General features: G+C 34.8%; 1 protein-coding gene across 2 annotated transcripts in view; it reads left to right on the top strand.

The window, feature by feature from the left end:
* IL1RAPL1 (interleukin 1 receptor accessory protein like 1) overlaps window positions 1–14,995 on the top strand; it is a 786,863-nt gene that overhangs the window by 308,282 nt on the left and 463,586 nt on the right. The gene's annotated exons all lie outside the window — the stretch shown is intronic.

Raw genomic sequence — 14,995 nt, 5'->3', positions numbered from 1 at the left:
TTCTTAAATATGCTCTCACAGAGGTGCAACTAACATCACTTATTGGCCCAGCTCTGGCCAGCAGCAGTTCCCTTTTGGAGCTGGCTAGAGCTGGCTCTGATCTGACATGGGGCAGCAGCTGGGCACTGCTCACAGAGGCCGTCCCTGAAGCCCCCCTGCTCCTAGGCCTTCTCAACATAAGCCTAATACAGGTACCTTAGCAAATCTAATCAATGTTAGACATACCTAATCTGTAAGTAAGCAGCTGAACCCCACCCTTCAGATTCATCCTTGTTTCTTGTGATAACAAGATATACACAAGATAGTGCTAAAAAATTTGCTTTTTTTGAAAATTCTATTGGATGTCTAGTATAAGACAATAAAATAATGATAAATAATGGCCCTTGGCAACTTGTATTTCAGGAAGATTTTAAATGATAAGGCTAAGATTTTTTTTTCAAAAGTAGCAGTTTTTGATCACTCATATAAAACAGTGATTATAAGACAGAAGAAAGGCTTTTTTTTCTTTTTTTTTTTTCTTTAGCCTTTCTTTCTAAAGGGCATTTTACCTCAGCAGATTTTTTTTTAATTAGATCTTTTAAAAACTATTTTAGATTGAGTAATAAAAAAGTTTAAACCCTTAATTCAAACACTAGTTACTTTCAGGCTAATTCAAAATGTATATACTTCCATTAAACTGAAGCTAAAGTATATAGCTGTATTTTTCAGGAGAGCTGAAATAGGGTGAGCAATCCTATTAAATTTTAGTAATTAGGCAGTTTGGAAAACTGTCCTGTATCTAACTTTGTTACAATCATCCAAGTCTCTGCAAAAATATGACCTTCAGATCTCATTTTACAACTTATTTTAAATCTTTATGAAAAACATAATACTACATAAGTACCTACCATATTTCTGTTATTTTCTTTCTATTTTGAAGGTTTCAGGTTTTGTTGTTGTTGTTTTCATGGACTCAGAGTTATAGAATCACAGAATCATAGGATGGCTTGGGTTGGAAGGGACCTCAAAGATCCTCTAGTTCCAACCCCCCTGCCATAAGCTGAGACACCACCCAATAGATCACATTGCTCAGGGCCTCATCTAACCTGGTCTTGAACACCTCCATGGATGGGGCATCTACAACGTCTCTGGGCAACCTGTTCCAGTGCCTCACCACCCTCTGAGTGAAGAATTTTCTCCTAAGCTCCAACCTAAATCTCCCCTCTTTTATTTTAAAACCATTCCCCCTTGTCCTGTCAATATCTGACTGAGCAAGGAGCTGGTCTCCATCTTTTTTATAAGTCCCCTTCAAGTACTGAAAGATTGCAAAGAGACCACCCTGGAGCCTCCTCTTCTGTAGGCTGAACAACCCCAGCTTTCTCAGCCTTTCTTCATAGGAGAGGTGCTCCAGCCCCTTGATCATCTTTGCGGCCCTCTGTGGTGGTTTTACCGTGCTAGGCAGCTGAACATCACAACCGCTCTCTCACTCCCCCTCCTTAGATGAGGAGGGGAAGAAGTAAAGGAAAGAACAACTCATGGGTTGAGATAAGGATGATTTAATTAAAGGGAAGAAAAAAAAATAACTATTAAGGAAAGATTATTATTAATTAAACAATTTAACTAAACAATTTAACTAAACAATTAACAATTTAACTAAAGGGGAAAAAGGAAAGGGGAAAAGGGAGGGGGAAAGGGAAAACTAAACAAAACAAGTAAAGGCTATGTGGAAGTGCAGAGGAAAGAAATTACTCTCTACTTCCCACAAATGAGCAATGCTTGACCACGTCCTTGAAGCAGGGCCTCAATGCACGTAGCCGGTGTTCGGGACGAGGACAGACGTTTTCACAACGAGAGCCCACCCCTCCCCTCTTCCTCCTTTTTCCACCTTTTATTGCAGAGTGTGACATCATATGGTATGGAATATCCCTTTGGTTGGTTTAGGTCAGCTGCCCTGGTGATGTTTCTTTTCTCACATCTTTGCCCACCTCTAGGGGGGTTAGAGGGAGTCCTGATGCTGTGCCAGCACTGCTCAGCAGCAGACACAACACTGGCGTGATACCATTGCTGTTTTAGCTACAAGTGCAGAGCACAGCAGTGTATGGGCTGCTGCAGGGAAAGTTAACATCCCAGCCCGACCCAGTACACCCTCCTCTGGGCCCACTCTAACAGAGCAACATCCTTCTTGTGCTGAGGGCTCCAGACCTGGACACAGTACTCCAAGTGGGGCCTCACAATGCTTTAAAAACATGGGTATACAATTTATGAGTTAGAAAGTCATGCACACATAGACAAGTAATTGTCTGGCCCACAGAGATGGTTTTACATTTTTTATGGATTTAAGGTCCATTCTTAAAACCATACTGAATTTATTGGTGAAAGCAAAACTGGAATCAAAACAGTAGGAAAATGGAACAAGAATTTACAAATGCAGAATGAAAAAAAAATGTGAAAATAGGTAAAAGATTTATTTCTTGCAGTCCAGCCTTACCGTAACTCATCTCTGATGCCATGCTGACCTACTAACTGCTTGCCACATAGGCATATGAATAATGATTTGAACATCTTACTTTACTGACTGTTCTTAGAATTACTCAGATCAGAAGAAACCTCAGGAGTCTCTAGCCCAACCTCCTGTTTAAAACAATGACAGCACAGAATTCAGACCAGCTCAGTCAGAGCTTTGTCATGCCAGTTCATGGAAACCTCCAAGGAAGGTTACTCCACAATCTTTCTGGACAACTTTGTCCAGTGCTTAATTATCCATGGATATTTTTTTTATCTTAATTGAAGTTGGAAACTCCCATATTTCTGTGTATCACCTTTAGGCATGATTAACATAAATAAATAATAAAAAGTAAGACTCTTCATTTCCTTGTTTGCATTTAAAATATAAATTGAAAAAATCAGGATTTTTGTTTGTTTGTTTTTATTTCCCTTTCTCTCTCTGCATTATCATTAGGTGCAATATATATATTCTCTTGCCTTGGAATGACAGTAAAATGAAGGTTAAGTGGATAGAATGTAGTCTATTGATCATTTACAGAATAAGATTTTTTCAATATCTTCCCTCCTCACAAAAAAAAAAAAAAAAAGAACAGAATAAAATAAAATAAAATAAAATAAAATATATAAAAATAAATAATAAAATAAATAAAACAATAAAATAAATAATAAAATAATAAAATAATAAAATAATAAAATAAAAGGTGTTAGAAACCAAGCTTTCTCTGAGATATCAGAGAATGTGAAATTTTGGTGTGTTTTTGTGATATATTATATTACACCTTTTCCATCAGAAAGACTTTTTAATCAATGTATTGTTAAATCCACTGACTTTCCATCTACTCTTCAGAAAGATATGCTGGTATGATTTATTCTCCAATGTACTTAGATGACATTTTGTCTACTAAAGCATAGGATTCACTGGCAGGGTCATTATAATTCAAACCAAAAAGTACTGAAAGCCACATGATTACAGTTTTGATAGAGGAATGTCATCTGGATCTGTGTGCATTTAAAGTATCTATATAGTGCGTAAGTAAGAATAATAGCATTGATCCTGTCTGGCTTAGGAAAGTCATTGGATTGTACTTCTGTGAAGGAAATGTTTTTCTTTTTTCCATGAAAACAAACAATCTGTGCAGAAGGAAATTACTTTAGAAATCATACATAATATGTGTATTTATAGTGTGTGATATCAGAGGAAGGTGTGGCTTTATGTGAAGGCGCAAGTCAGATTTGGAAGGAAACTTTCCTGGGTGCAGACTGAGTGAAGAATAATGCCATTTCATTTGCAAACCTATTCCTTCACATGCTTAGGAGACACCACTTATATTATTAAGCTTGATCCTGACAATGTGTATTGATGTGAAGTGTACTGCAGATGAAACTCTGTAGTTGTTAAGCACTGCAGAATTAAAATTCCTGGTGGGCAAAGCAGAAAGGAATAATTAATTCATGTTTCATTCTGTAGCATTTATGACAACTACTAAAATAAAATACTATCAAAAAGCACAGGCCGTGTACCTCATCTAAAGATATAATTATGATTTCCCTAATATGTAGGGAAAGATGTAAAAACCACAGTCCTCAAAATCTCACTAAACTCTACAGAGCATTATATTCTATCCAACAGATAGACATACAAATATGTAACAAAACAACTACTTGGCAAAGTACCAAGAGAGTCTTGTTCAAAGAAACAGAAGCATCACTAAGATAATCCATGATTTAGTCTTTGACAAGTTGGCATCCTAGAATTCTCCACTGTATGAGCTATTGTGTGCTGATTTCAGCATGGGAACTGTAAAACTGGAGCATGACTATACATTTCATTACAGTCTCTGCCTTTGCAACCTCTTATGAGAATAGCTGTTTATATATATATATAATCTACATGTAATAAAAAGGCTAATGTAGAAAAGTTATGCCTTAAGTAAACATGTCATAATGCTAGAGCAAAAAGAGAATGGAGAATATTTTACAGGGTTTTGTTCCAGAAACACTTGATTCCCCTGTATTGACAACATAATTTAATTCAAAACATCCATAACATTATTTTCCCAAACAGTCAACAATTCTTCATGCATTAACATAGACCAGGTTGTAAAAAAACTTTTTAATACTTGATGGCACAGAGTGGAATGGTGAGTATCTCATGTTAGGATGGAGATGAACATTTTTTTGTCTGTTGCTTCTAATCTGAGACCAAAAGGTAAGGGCAGAGGTTTTATCAGTTGAGTATTTAGAACAAACTAGCAGTTTCTGAATGTAATAATAATGAAATATATCTCCGTGGTTAAGAAAAACTGGTTCTTTGCATCTTTTTGGCTGTTTGAAATTGCTTGGCTTTGTGCATTTGATAACAGATTGTCTCAACCACCTTTTCCAATGCTAGGCTGCGTGACATTCTTTGCTCCTTCTATCTCTTTTGCCTGATAATTCACCAATGGCATGGTGAGCTTACGAGTGGAAAGGTACTGGTTGTAAAGAAAGCTTTAACATTAACTGCAAACAAAGAAAGAATAGACATGTAAAAAGAAGATAGACAAATCCAGGGCACACAAAATAATGCAGGAATGCAAAAACCAGGAAGAGGGGAAGTTCAAAGTGCAGAGTACACAAGGAGAGGGATAGAGTATGTAAATGTGTTTTGAAAGCTAGCAAAGATGGCAGGTGAAACGAAGTTTTTTTGTTGTTGTTGTTCTTGTTGTTTGTTTGTTTTCTGTTTAGCCTTTTTTCTTTATCCTCCTCTAACTCTGAAATTGCTGAGCTCTCAAGTCAACAGAAGTGTAGTAGTAATAGCCCTTCAAAAAAGAAAAAAAGAAAAACAAATTCATAACACTTTGGCAGTATGTTGCTTAAAAGAAAGCAAGTTAAGCTGGATGTTGGTGTAGGTCTCAAAAGATGGTCTTCTGAGAGAAAATATAATGCATTTTTTGGTGTATGTGATATTACACAATGCAGTAAAAATATGACTGTTGTATGTACAGCACTACTCTTGGAGAATGCCATTAGGCAGAAATGCCGCATCTCTGGGGTCAGGGAATCATCAGGGAATCCTTTATGAAGGAAGCAATTCTTGTGCGGTTGATCCAAAATGCTGAAAAGCAAGAAAGCAAAAGGCGAATCTTTTCTCCTTTCTTGGTTCCTTGGAATATGGCTCCAGCTGTAACACGGTGTCCCTCAGAGGACTGTGGCAGTTTTGCCTCCACAATGCCACCATATTGGCAGCAAGCAGAAGAAAGTGAGAGAAGAAGAAAACCCTGGTAGTGTCCTCAGCTCTGAAGTGAAACAGCAATATGCAGCTCAGAAGTTCTGGAAAGAAGAGTTAGGATAATCTAAGGTGAATTTATTTCCTGTCTTTGGTACAGTGATAAAAATATGAAGCTAATGAAGTAAACAAGTCTTTTTGAACTGTAAGGACATACAAAGACTTTCTAGAAAAAAATGCACACAAGAAAAATGTTAATTGAAAAAAAAGAAAGTCTATCCTTTCACAATAGTAAATTTGGTAAAAATAATGCCTGTTTTACACCAAAATATCATAACCTTAAGTCTATGAAATTTATCTGTAACTGCCTGACTATCACAAGTCACTGAAGAAGTGTGGTACACTTATTACTGAAATGAACATCCTCTAAAGTCTTTAAAACCTAGAAAGAATTACAGATTTTTTTAATAATAAGTTAACTCTTAAATATACTGTGACCTCTCTCTCCCTCAAAGGTTGCATTGCTTGTGCTTACTGTAATATAACTGAAGTTAATCAATACAAATAGATATGGCAATATTTTCCCATGAGTACTGATTAAACCATCAGTAGTGGAAGAAAAGTATTTTCAGATAAAGCTTTATTGTTTGTAGGATAATATAACCAATTTATTAAAAAAAAAATGTTTATCTTCCTCTTAAGATATTCGATAGAATTTCAATGATTTGTTAATGTATACAAATAATGCATACTTTCCTATACTAAATCAGAGTTATCAACCTAGAACTTGATTCTGCTTCCATACAACCCTTTTAATATCATTCTTCAAAATCCTATAGATCCTTCTAGAAGGTTAAGTAATCCATGTTTCCATTGCAACAGCAATGCCCATTCCCACTGGGTTGGCAGAGGTACAGGTGCATGAACTGAAGGACAAAATATAACAGTCCTTTTCTTTTGGGGGTTGGCGGGGAGGGGGAGAAGCGGGCATTGCTGTGATAAAGAAGGAGTTTGTATTTTTAATGCGTGCATTTCTGTTTGTTGGAGATGGGTTTTTAATATACTAAATAACACCTCAAGAACCAGACTGCAAAGAATAGTGGGCAACTTTCAATGTGAAAATCCTATGTTGCTCTTTGGGTGTTTTTGTTTCCGATGACAACATTTGCAGATTAAATTATGAAAATAAGGATTATAAATCTTTGATGTGAGTTTATACTAATTTCCCAGAAGTCATTTGCCATAAGTACATATTTAAGCAATTATCTCATATATATGTGGGATTTTTTGGATAAGTCATCTTCCCAGCGTTTCAAAAATGTGCCATCACTTGCTATTGCCAAGCTACCTGCCTCTGTGCACTCCCTCAGCTGCCACTAATAATAATAATAAAGACAAAGAAATACTTTAGTGCATATTGAGGTTTAAAATGATAAATTACAGCATGGCAGGCTACCAATTCCTTTCAAATGGACAGTACATAGAAATGCATTCATCACAGCTCTCATTCTGAGCAACAAATTGAAATTTAGAGAGGAAAATAGTAATCTGAATGTTGAAGTTTTTTGAGAAGCAAGGAATCAAGGAAATGGTGTTCAATACTTTTCTTCATGACATGCTGATCAGTGACTTTCCTTAGACATTTAACAGCAGAAGCTTACAAGTATTAAATACCAAAAATTCCTATACTTGAAACTGTAGTACTGACAGAACTAAGAAGGTCTAAACCTAGCCTTCAAATTCACATCTCATCAGTACATTTCTCAGTTTAACAGTCCTTTTTTTTTTTTTTCATGGTGTAACCTTTGTGATGGTGAAAAACATATTCTGTTTTCATGTCAGCTCTAGAAATAGAGCTTGCAATCAGAAAATCTTATGTCACTCAACTTCAGTGCCATGCAAGCAATCAGACTACCATGCAGTAGCCCACAGCCATAGTGTCAGCTGCTTTTCTGTTGACCAAGGCTTTTGGAGTGAAAGCTTGCTTTGCCATGGGAATGCAACTCCTATGGCAACTGCCCAGCTGTAACAGCTACATAAAAACTGGAGGGATCCCTACATGTTAACAAATATTTGTTTAGAGTAAAATTATAAGCACTCTGGAGGAAAAGAGAGCAAAGGAAAACTGGGATTCTCTCCATGTTTCTCCGAGTCCCAGACTGTAAATCAAAAATTGTTGGCTTGGTGCTGCTGATTTAAGTTTAAGAATTTCTAAAAAGCTTTTTATTGGAATTAATTAGTATACTCTGAGGATGTAAATGAGAGAGATAGAAAAGTAAGGATAAAGGAGGAATTCTTACATGGAAGTGTAGACCCAGATTGGTTAGGTTTTCATCAGCTTTTTTACTTTGTTACCAGTACAGTAAGGGTGGTAGGATGGAAATGAGATCAGGATAGCTGCCTAAACATGTAATAAATCTCTTCCATGAGTGCATTATTGGATTGAAATTTTGCTTTGTTCTGTGTAGAAATTCAAGGTTTAAGTTTCAAATATAAATTTTGCAAAAGCTGATTATGTTACCATGTATCATTACATATTAGTACGAAAAAAAAAAAAAAAAAAAGGCTTTCAAGTAATAGTCTTACTTTTCATTAATTTTGTTCAACATTATATTTTCCATGTTTGGCCTTGGGTCATAATTAAAGTCTCAACTGAAAATACTGTTTATTTTTTCACTTAGGAATGTGCATGTGTTTTACTTGCCTAATCTAGCTGGTACTTTAGTATGTTTGAGAATTGTGTCTTCTTGGTAATGTCAAGTGGTTTGTTTCCATAAAACTTTAAGTGAATTCAGGTTGTCAGGTATCTTTATTCTTTGACAGTGACTAAAACATATTAATGTGCTTGTTTAAACACAAAAGAAAAAATATTACACCGATATATATAATAAACATCTAGAGAAGACTTTCAGAAAATGTAAGTTTATCTTAAGATTGCAATTTCACAATATATAATAGAAACATTGTATGGATGGCTTTTTAAATAATTATGTATTGCTACTTCTTCAAATTGTTAAACAATTTGAACAGTATGTCTTAGATTGCCACAAATAGGACAAAAGACATATTTACATCTTACCTTCAAATATGGTCTCCAGAGCAATGCATCAGGCAACTTTTATAAGTACCACATACATATTCAAACATAAAAAAAGAGAAATAACAAGTAAAATAAGATGTTTTTATTACTTGATTAAAGCTGTGTATTGTTTGTAATTATAAAAAAAAAAAAAAAACGGTGGTGGGGGTGGTTATTTCTTTCATTCTATCTGCAGATTAAAAAAAAAAAAAAAAAGTATTTTTGTTCCAGAAAAAAATAATAATAAATGCATGTGTATCTTTTAAAATATGGCCCTAGACTATCAATAGTTGACATGACTATGTCATAAAACAAGAAAATCATAAACCACCTCTGCTACATGTTTTTTTTGGAATTTAGGGCCAATTCTATTACAGGAAGCGAGAAGAATCTCCTTGATATTCATTGGTGTTATTTTGGAGCAGTGATATTTTGCCTGAAGATAAAATGTTTTGCTTCAAATCAGTGTCAACTTTTAACACTGAATCCAAAACGGAAGAATCTTAGAAAAGAAGTGTTTTTTTGTTTTTTTTTTTGCCTCTCATAGGTATTTTCCTGAAACTTGGGATTTCATTAATTGGTATAACATGGATATGAATTCTCCATTAAAATTCAGAAATGAATTCTTAAACTATACTACCTATTAACATTAAAGTGTGCAGTGGTTCCTAAAGATAGGAAAATGTCCCTGAAACCAAGCAGAAAATTACTAACAATGATTATATATGTATAAAATAATGTATCACACAGTTGTATATATGCACTATATACATTATATAAGTTATATAAGGAATGTGAATGCATGTATAAAACATACATATATAAGTTACTGCATAGGAACATTTGAAAATGAGAACACCGCAAAGATTGAATAAAATACAGTATCTTTAGAAAATACAAAGGAAATAAAGTAAGAATTAAGATGATAATGTTAGTAGAGGAGAGTACAGGAAACAATCCTGGAAACAGAGATTAGGAAATGGTATTGTAATAGTTTAAATTTACTATTGTATGAGATTAGCCACACCAGGTCAGAAAACAAAGTATATCTTGTTCAGCATCTTAATTTTGATACCATTCTGTGGCAGACAGGGAAGACACAAGAACAAGGGCACGCATATAATTATATAGATATACTCATACTCTCCATTAGCCACTTGGTATTGTCTGAAATAATTATTTCTGGATTTTTTTGTTTTGTTTGGTTTGGTTTGGTTTGGTTTTTCCTTCCATGAATTAAGATAAATGTTTTGGCCGTAAGTAAACTGAGTCAATCATTTACTTACTGGCAGACACAGAATTTCAGTAAGAGCAAATTGATAGCTTACCTCCTGTTTTGAACTTCCAGTCTGATTATTTTAGTCTTTAGATTCCATTTTCATTTTATGACAAACAATGAACATTCATTCCTTATTCTTGGCATCCATGATTTCAGAGACTTCTGTTGCATGCCTGAGGTTTAAAAGACAGCTGTCATACGGAACTGTTTATATGTCTTTGAGAATCCTTGCTGCCATTCTTTGTTTCTTTTCTAGTGTTATTATTCTTTTGGTACTATGAGGATCAGAACTATTTTGTTCTTTTCCTTTCCTTATCATTCTGAAAATATATTTTTTCTCTTTTTCTTTTCCTTTTTTCTTTGTTTCTTTCTTTTACTCTTTTTTCTTTCTTTTTCTTTCTTTTCTTCCTTTCTTTCTTCTTTCCTTCCTTTTTCCTTCTTGCCTTCCCGTTTAGCTAATATTTTCAGAGAACTTTTCAGTTTAATTGAAACATCTTAATTGAAACTCCAAGTACTACCATATTACTCTACTGCACTCTCTGACAATGTTTTTAACACTCTAACTAGTCGTTTTATATATATAGATATATGTATATATTTATATATACACACAGACACACGTAGGTATATCATTTAGGGTATGAATATGTGCTTCAGAAATTCAATATAAAAATAAACATATTTATCAAAAGCATATTTTAGCCCAGTTCCTGGAAGATAGTTCTCTACAAAATATGAATCCTTCTCATCACTGGCTACGTTTATAAGTTTAAAAGACTATCGTGCAGTGAATGAAGGGTAGTATGTAATTCTCCATATTTCAAAGGAAATAGAAAACTGCTAGTCCATCTAGTCTAGTATTTTCCCTTTGCTATTGTCAAAGATAATATGTTTCAAAAAGTACTGTAGCAGGCATATTCACAACAACCCATTTGCAGAGTATATTTCTTTTCACATTTGTTACGCTTTACAGCTTGAAACAAGAAGCTTCAATTCTTCATCCTTCAAGTCATAGCCATCACTCTTCAGGGCACAAAGCAATCTTTAACTGACAGGAGCACAAAGATATGTTCTGAGGAGCTAGATTACTGCATCATTTTCCACCATGGGTATGTTACATCTTCCTCTGAAGTATGTGGCCCTGGCCAGTGTTAAAGGCAGAGTGCTGAACTAATCACAGGTCTGCACCAGTAGAGCAATTCTTATAAGAGTGTGGATGATCCAGTGTGTGTATAGCATCTATACTACATAAGAATTTAATTCCAGCTGAAAATGTATAGCAGTGCCTATCAAAAAGCCAATTGACTGTACTTGTAATTCATCTAATGACATATATGCTTATATGATATTGGATTTCACACCTGTGGTGCAAGCTTTGCAAGTAGTCTTTTTTTTTTTTTTCCTAGAATTCAAATTTGTTTTTTCTTTTATTTTCACACGACTGCTATGAGAAAAACTTTACAATTATTATTATAAATATCTTCCTTGTCTATGTATTAAATGGAGAAGACTGCAGCCTGGAATTGCAGAATGCTCTATCATAACCTTTTCTTATCATGTATTTGTATGTGTGTGCTAGGTGTCAGTGTTTCTTTAATTTAAAAAAGCCAGTCATAACTGAAGATAGTCATTCTTTGTCAACAAAATATTTTCAACAAGTTAGTAAAAATTGGGACACTTCAAATTCCTGTTCTGCCTTGAGTAAATCACTGTTCTGCATTCAGTAAATCAGTTAGCACCTACTAGCCAACTAAAAATGGGGATAACGACATCTTTCTAACTCACAGAGGTGGTGTGATAGATACACTAAAGTCACTAACCACACTAGTGATCATCTGATCAAAGATTTGAGATCAGTGATCATTCTTTTCTATGCAGCTTATGAAGCACTGGCACAGGTTGTCCAGAGAGGTTGTGGAGTCTTCGTCCTTGGAGATCTTCAAAAGTCATGGCAAGTAGTCCTGGGGTGGCCCTGCTTGAACAAAGAGACTGGACCAGGTGACCTCCAGAGGTCCCTTCTAACTGCAACCATTCTGTGATTCTGTGATTCTGTGATCAGTTTTCTAAGTCAAAATCCTCAACTGTTCTTTATTTAAGCTGCTTCAGAAGAAAGACATCGATCAACCAGAAAAGTCAACTATACATTGACAGTGTGTGTGTACTATAAATCAGATTCAAAATGTTTATATTGATCTTGACCCTTCTGTTCACTTCTAAAACTGTTTTGCTGTATTCATACTCTTCTGAATTTCAGTCCAGAAAAGACCGTTACGTCATTTAAGTCTACATGAAATTAGGCCAGCATGAAATTATAGAGTATTTAGATACATGTTTTCACACCAGTTTGTGTGGAACGTGAAGAATGTATAATTATTATTATTTATTTATTTATTTATTTATTTATTTATTTTTATAGTCCTCTGTTCTTTCAGAAGTTCAGTCTTTATGACCTGTTTCCTGCACAGCTGACCTATTGTGGTGCAAAAATCTTCTCTCCCACTTCCTAAATTAATATTTTATCAGATATATGTTATTCAGTTTGCATTGCAGAAATTGATCTTAGTCTATGAGGTTTTTAAAATGGATAAAAGTAGTTTGATACAGAATAAATAAAAGAACTTAGAGTATCTCTGAACTTGGACATATAGAATGATGCAGATAAAAAGAAAGTCTAAGCTTAAGAATTGCTTGCATCTGGTAAATTACAGGGAAATGTTTATTGAATCAAATTACTAAGAATACTATCATATATGTAACTTCCAAAGTTGAAAACTTCCTTCTTTAAGAATTAGAAAATTCATGTAACATGTACATGAATTAGATTTATTTTTCCCAATAAATACATTCAAATATCCAACTGTTTAGTTTTTTTCATGTATTTTTCAAAACATGTTGTTCCAGAGGTCTGTAAAGTACCTTCCTAGCTCTTGTAGATTAATCTGCATTTCATTAAATTTGTTGTCCTTAATAATTATGGGATCTGAAAATAAATTAGAAGAGTTTAAGGTAGAGTGAAGTAGTCCAGTTCTGGGTTGAATTTCTTAAAACTATTGACCCCTTTTTAAAACTATGTGGATTCACAGAAATCATCATCTTCTTTGTGCATATATTTTCACTGATTTGCCACATCACAGATTTATAATTTTGCAAATTATCTTGAGTATTGGATAAAATAGGATTTTGATTAAATGCCATTTCTACATATTGTTGCCATGCAGAATTATGTATACTTTTGAAGAAAAATGCTAGACTCCCATAAGTAAGGTAGTTCTTTTTTGATCATCTGTATGGTGTCACAACATTAGCGCTCATATAGTTCTAAACAGCCATTGTTTTCTGCTAGATCTTTTATGCTCAGGGGTGACTGTCTGTACTTTTAATTACAAAATGGGTTAATTATTTATTTGAAGAGTACATTCTTGTATAACATACTTTCATTAGCCTTATCTCTATGTTTTCTAGTTTTCAAGGTTACCTGTGATTTCACGAAAGACACAAATCACTGGATTTAATTCTTCTATGTAGACTGCAGAGAAATAAGCATATCCAACTTGAATAAATGTTCAAAAATTTTCACTAGAAGGTAGCCTACCTAACAAAAACTGACTCTGTCTTGTTAAGCAGCATAGTGTGCACAGAAGATCAAAAATGGTATAAATTCTCTTGCTTGTAAATAAATACGTCTTCTTGTGCACAAATTCTGTTCTTACTCTTATGTAAGCAAGGACAGAATGAATGTCTGTATGAATTTTTTTGTGAAATACAGTTCTCTGAAGTGATGTTGCTTCAATGTGTAGAGTAGAATTAGCAGCACAGCTCAAGTAAAACACACCTGTCAGGTGAAGTAAAAATACACTGGTAGATGTGCTACTGGTTAAAATAAAACTTTAGCATGCTGTTTAAGTCCTAAGATATTTTTTAGAAGACCTCACCGGAATACTGATTGCTCTGTCACATCCCACCTGCGGGGAGGGGTAGAGTAACTCGGATTCACAAATCCCCTTGGTGTGGACTGTGGTGAGGTAACACTCAAGATCTATGCATAAACATCAGCTTGAGTAGGAACAGAGAGAACAAATTCTCTGTTAATGTTGGCACTCTCACTGTTATATATATCTATCAAAGCTATGTGGCTTTATGGGAGATCAAGGTAGGCCTAGCATTACTTGACAGCTTTGAGGGAAAGGGAAAGGAAAAAGAGAGAGGGAGGGAGAGATCACCAGTCTTGGATCAAACCTGCCATCTGGGGTAGTTGGCATAGAGTGAGTCTCCCTACAGATTTCTACATGCCCCTTTTTGCCCCAGCTCTAGGAGCGGCTGAAACGCCAGTACTTTTCCATACCTTTTAGCGCAAATCAAGAGGAGCGACACCAGTCCCCTCCCCATGACTTCCTGTTTCTTTGTCTCTCTGTCTCTCCGGGCTTTGTCTGAGCTCACAGTACAGTCACTTGGGACTTGTCCCTTACAGGGCTCTTAGCACTTCTCATATTAGAGTCCACAGTAAGAACTTCTGGGATGCTTTCTTATGACAATATGGTACTAAAGACAGGGACCTGTAATCCATTGTTTTCTAAAATCTCAGACTTTTTAACAAGTATACTTCTCCATTTTAATCCCCAGTGAAACATTTTCAAAATTTGTGGTTCAAATTCTTATTTGGTTTGAAGGTGGTGCTCCTGTGATATAGATATATTAATCAGCATTGTCTACAGTTTTAAAGAACTCATTCAGTAGCCCTGTGAAAACAAATACTGAAACACTTTCTCTCTTCTAATTGCCATTGATTTAAGGAATGATTGCCCCTTTTTTTTTTTTTTTTTTCTGCTTGTTTCATTGTTTGTTTTTGTTTGTTGTTGTTTGTTTGGTTTGGTTTATTTTGTTTAAAGAATTTGGTGACTTGGTATGTTCTGGAGAAATTTATCTGAATAGCTTTCACAGGATGGTT

This window comes from Cygnus olor, chromosome 1 (genome assembly GCF_009769625.2).
Source record: "Cygnus olor isolate bCygOlo1 chromosome 1, bCygOlo1.pri.v2, whole genome shotgun sequence".
NCBI classification, from domain to species: Eukaryota; Metazoa; Chordata; class Aves; order Anseriformes; family Anatidae; genus Cygnus; species Cygnus olor.
Note: the sequence above shows the minus strand (reverse complement) of the source record. Positions and strands in the feature narration are given on the sequence as shown.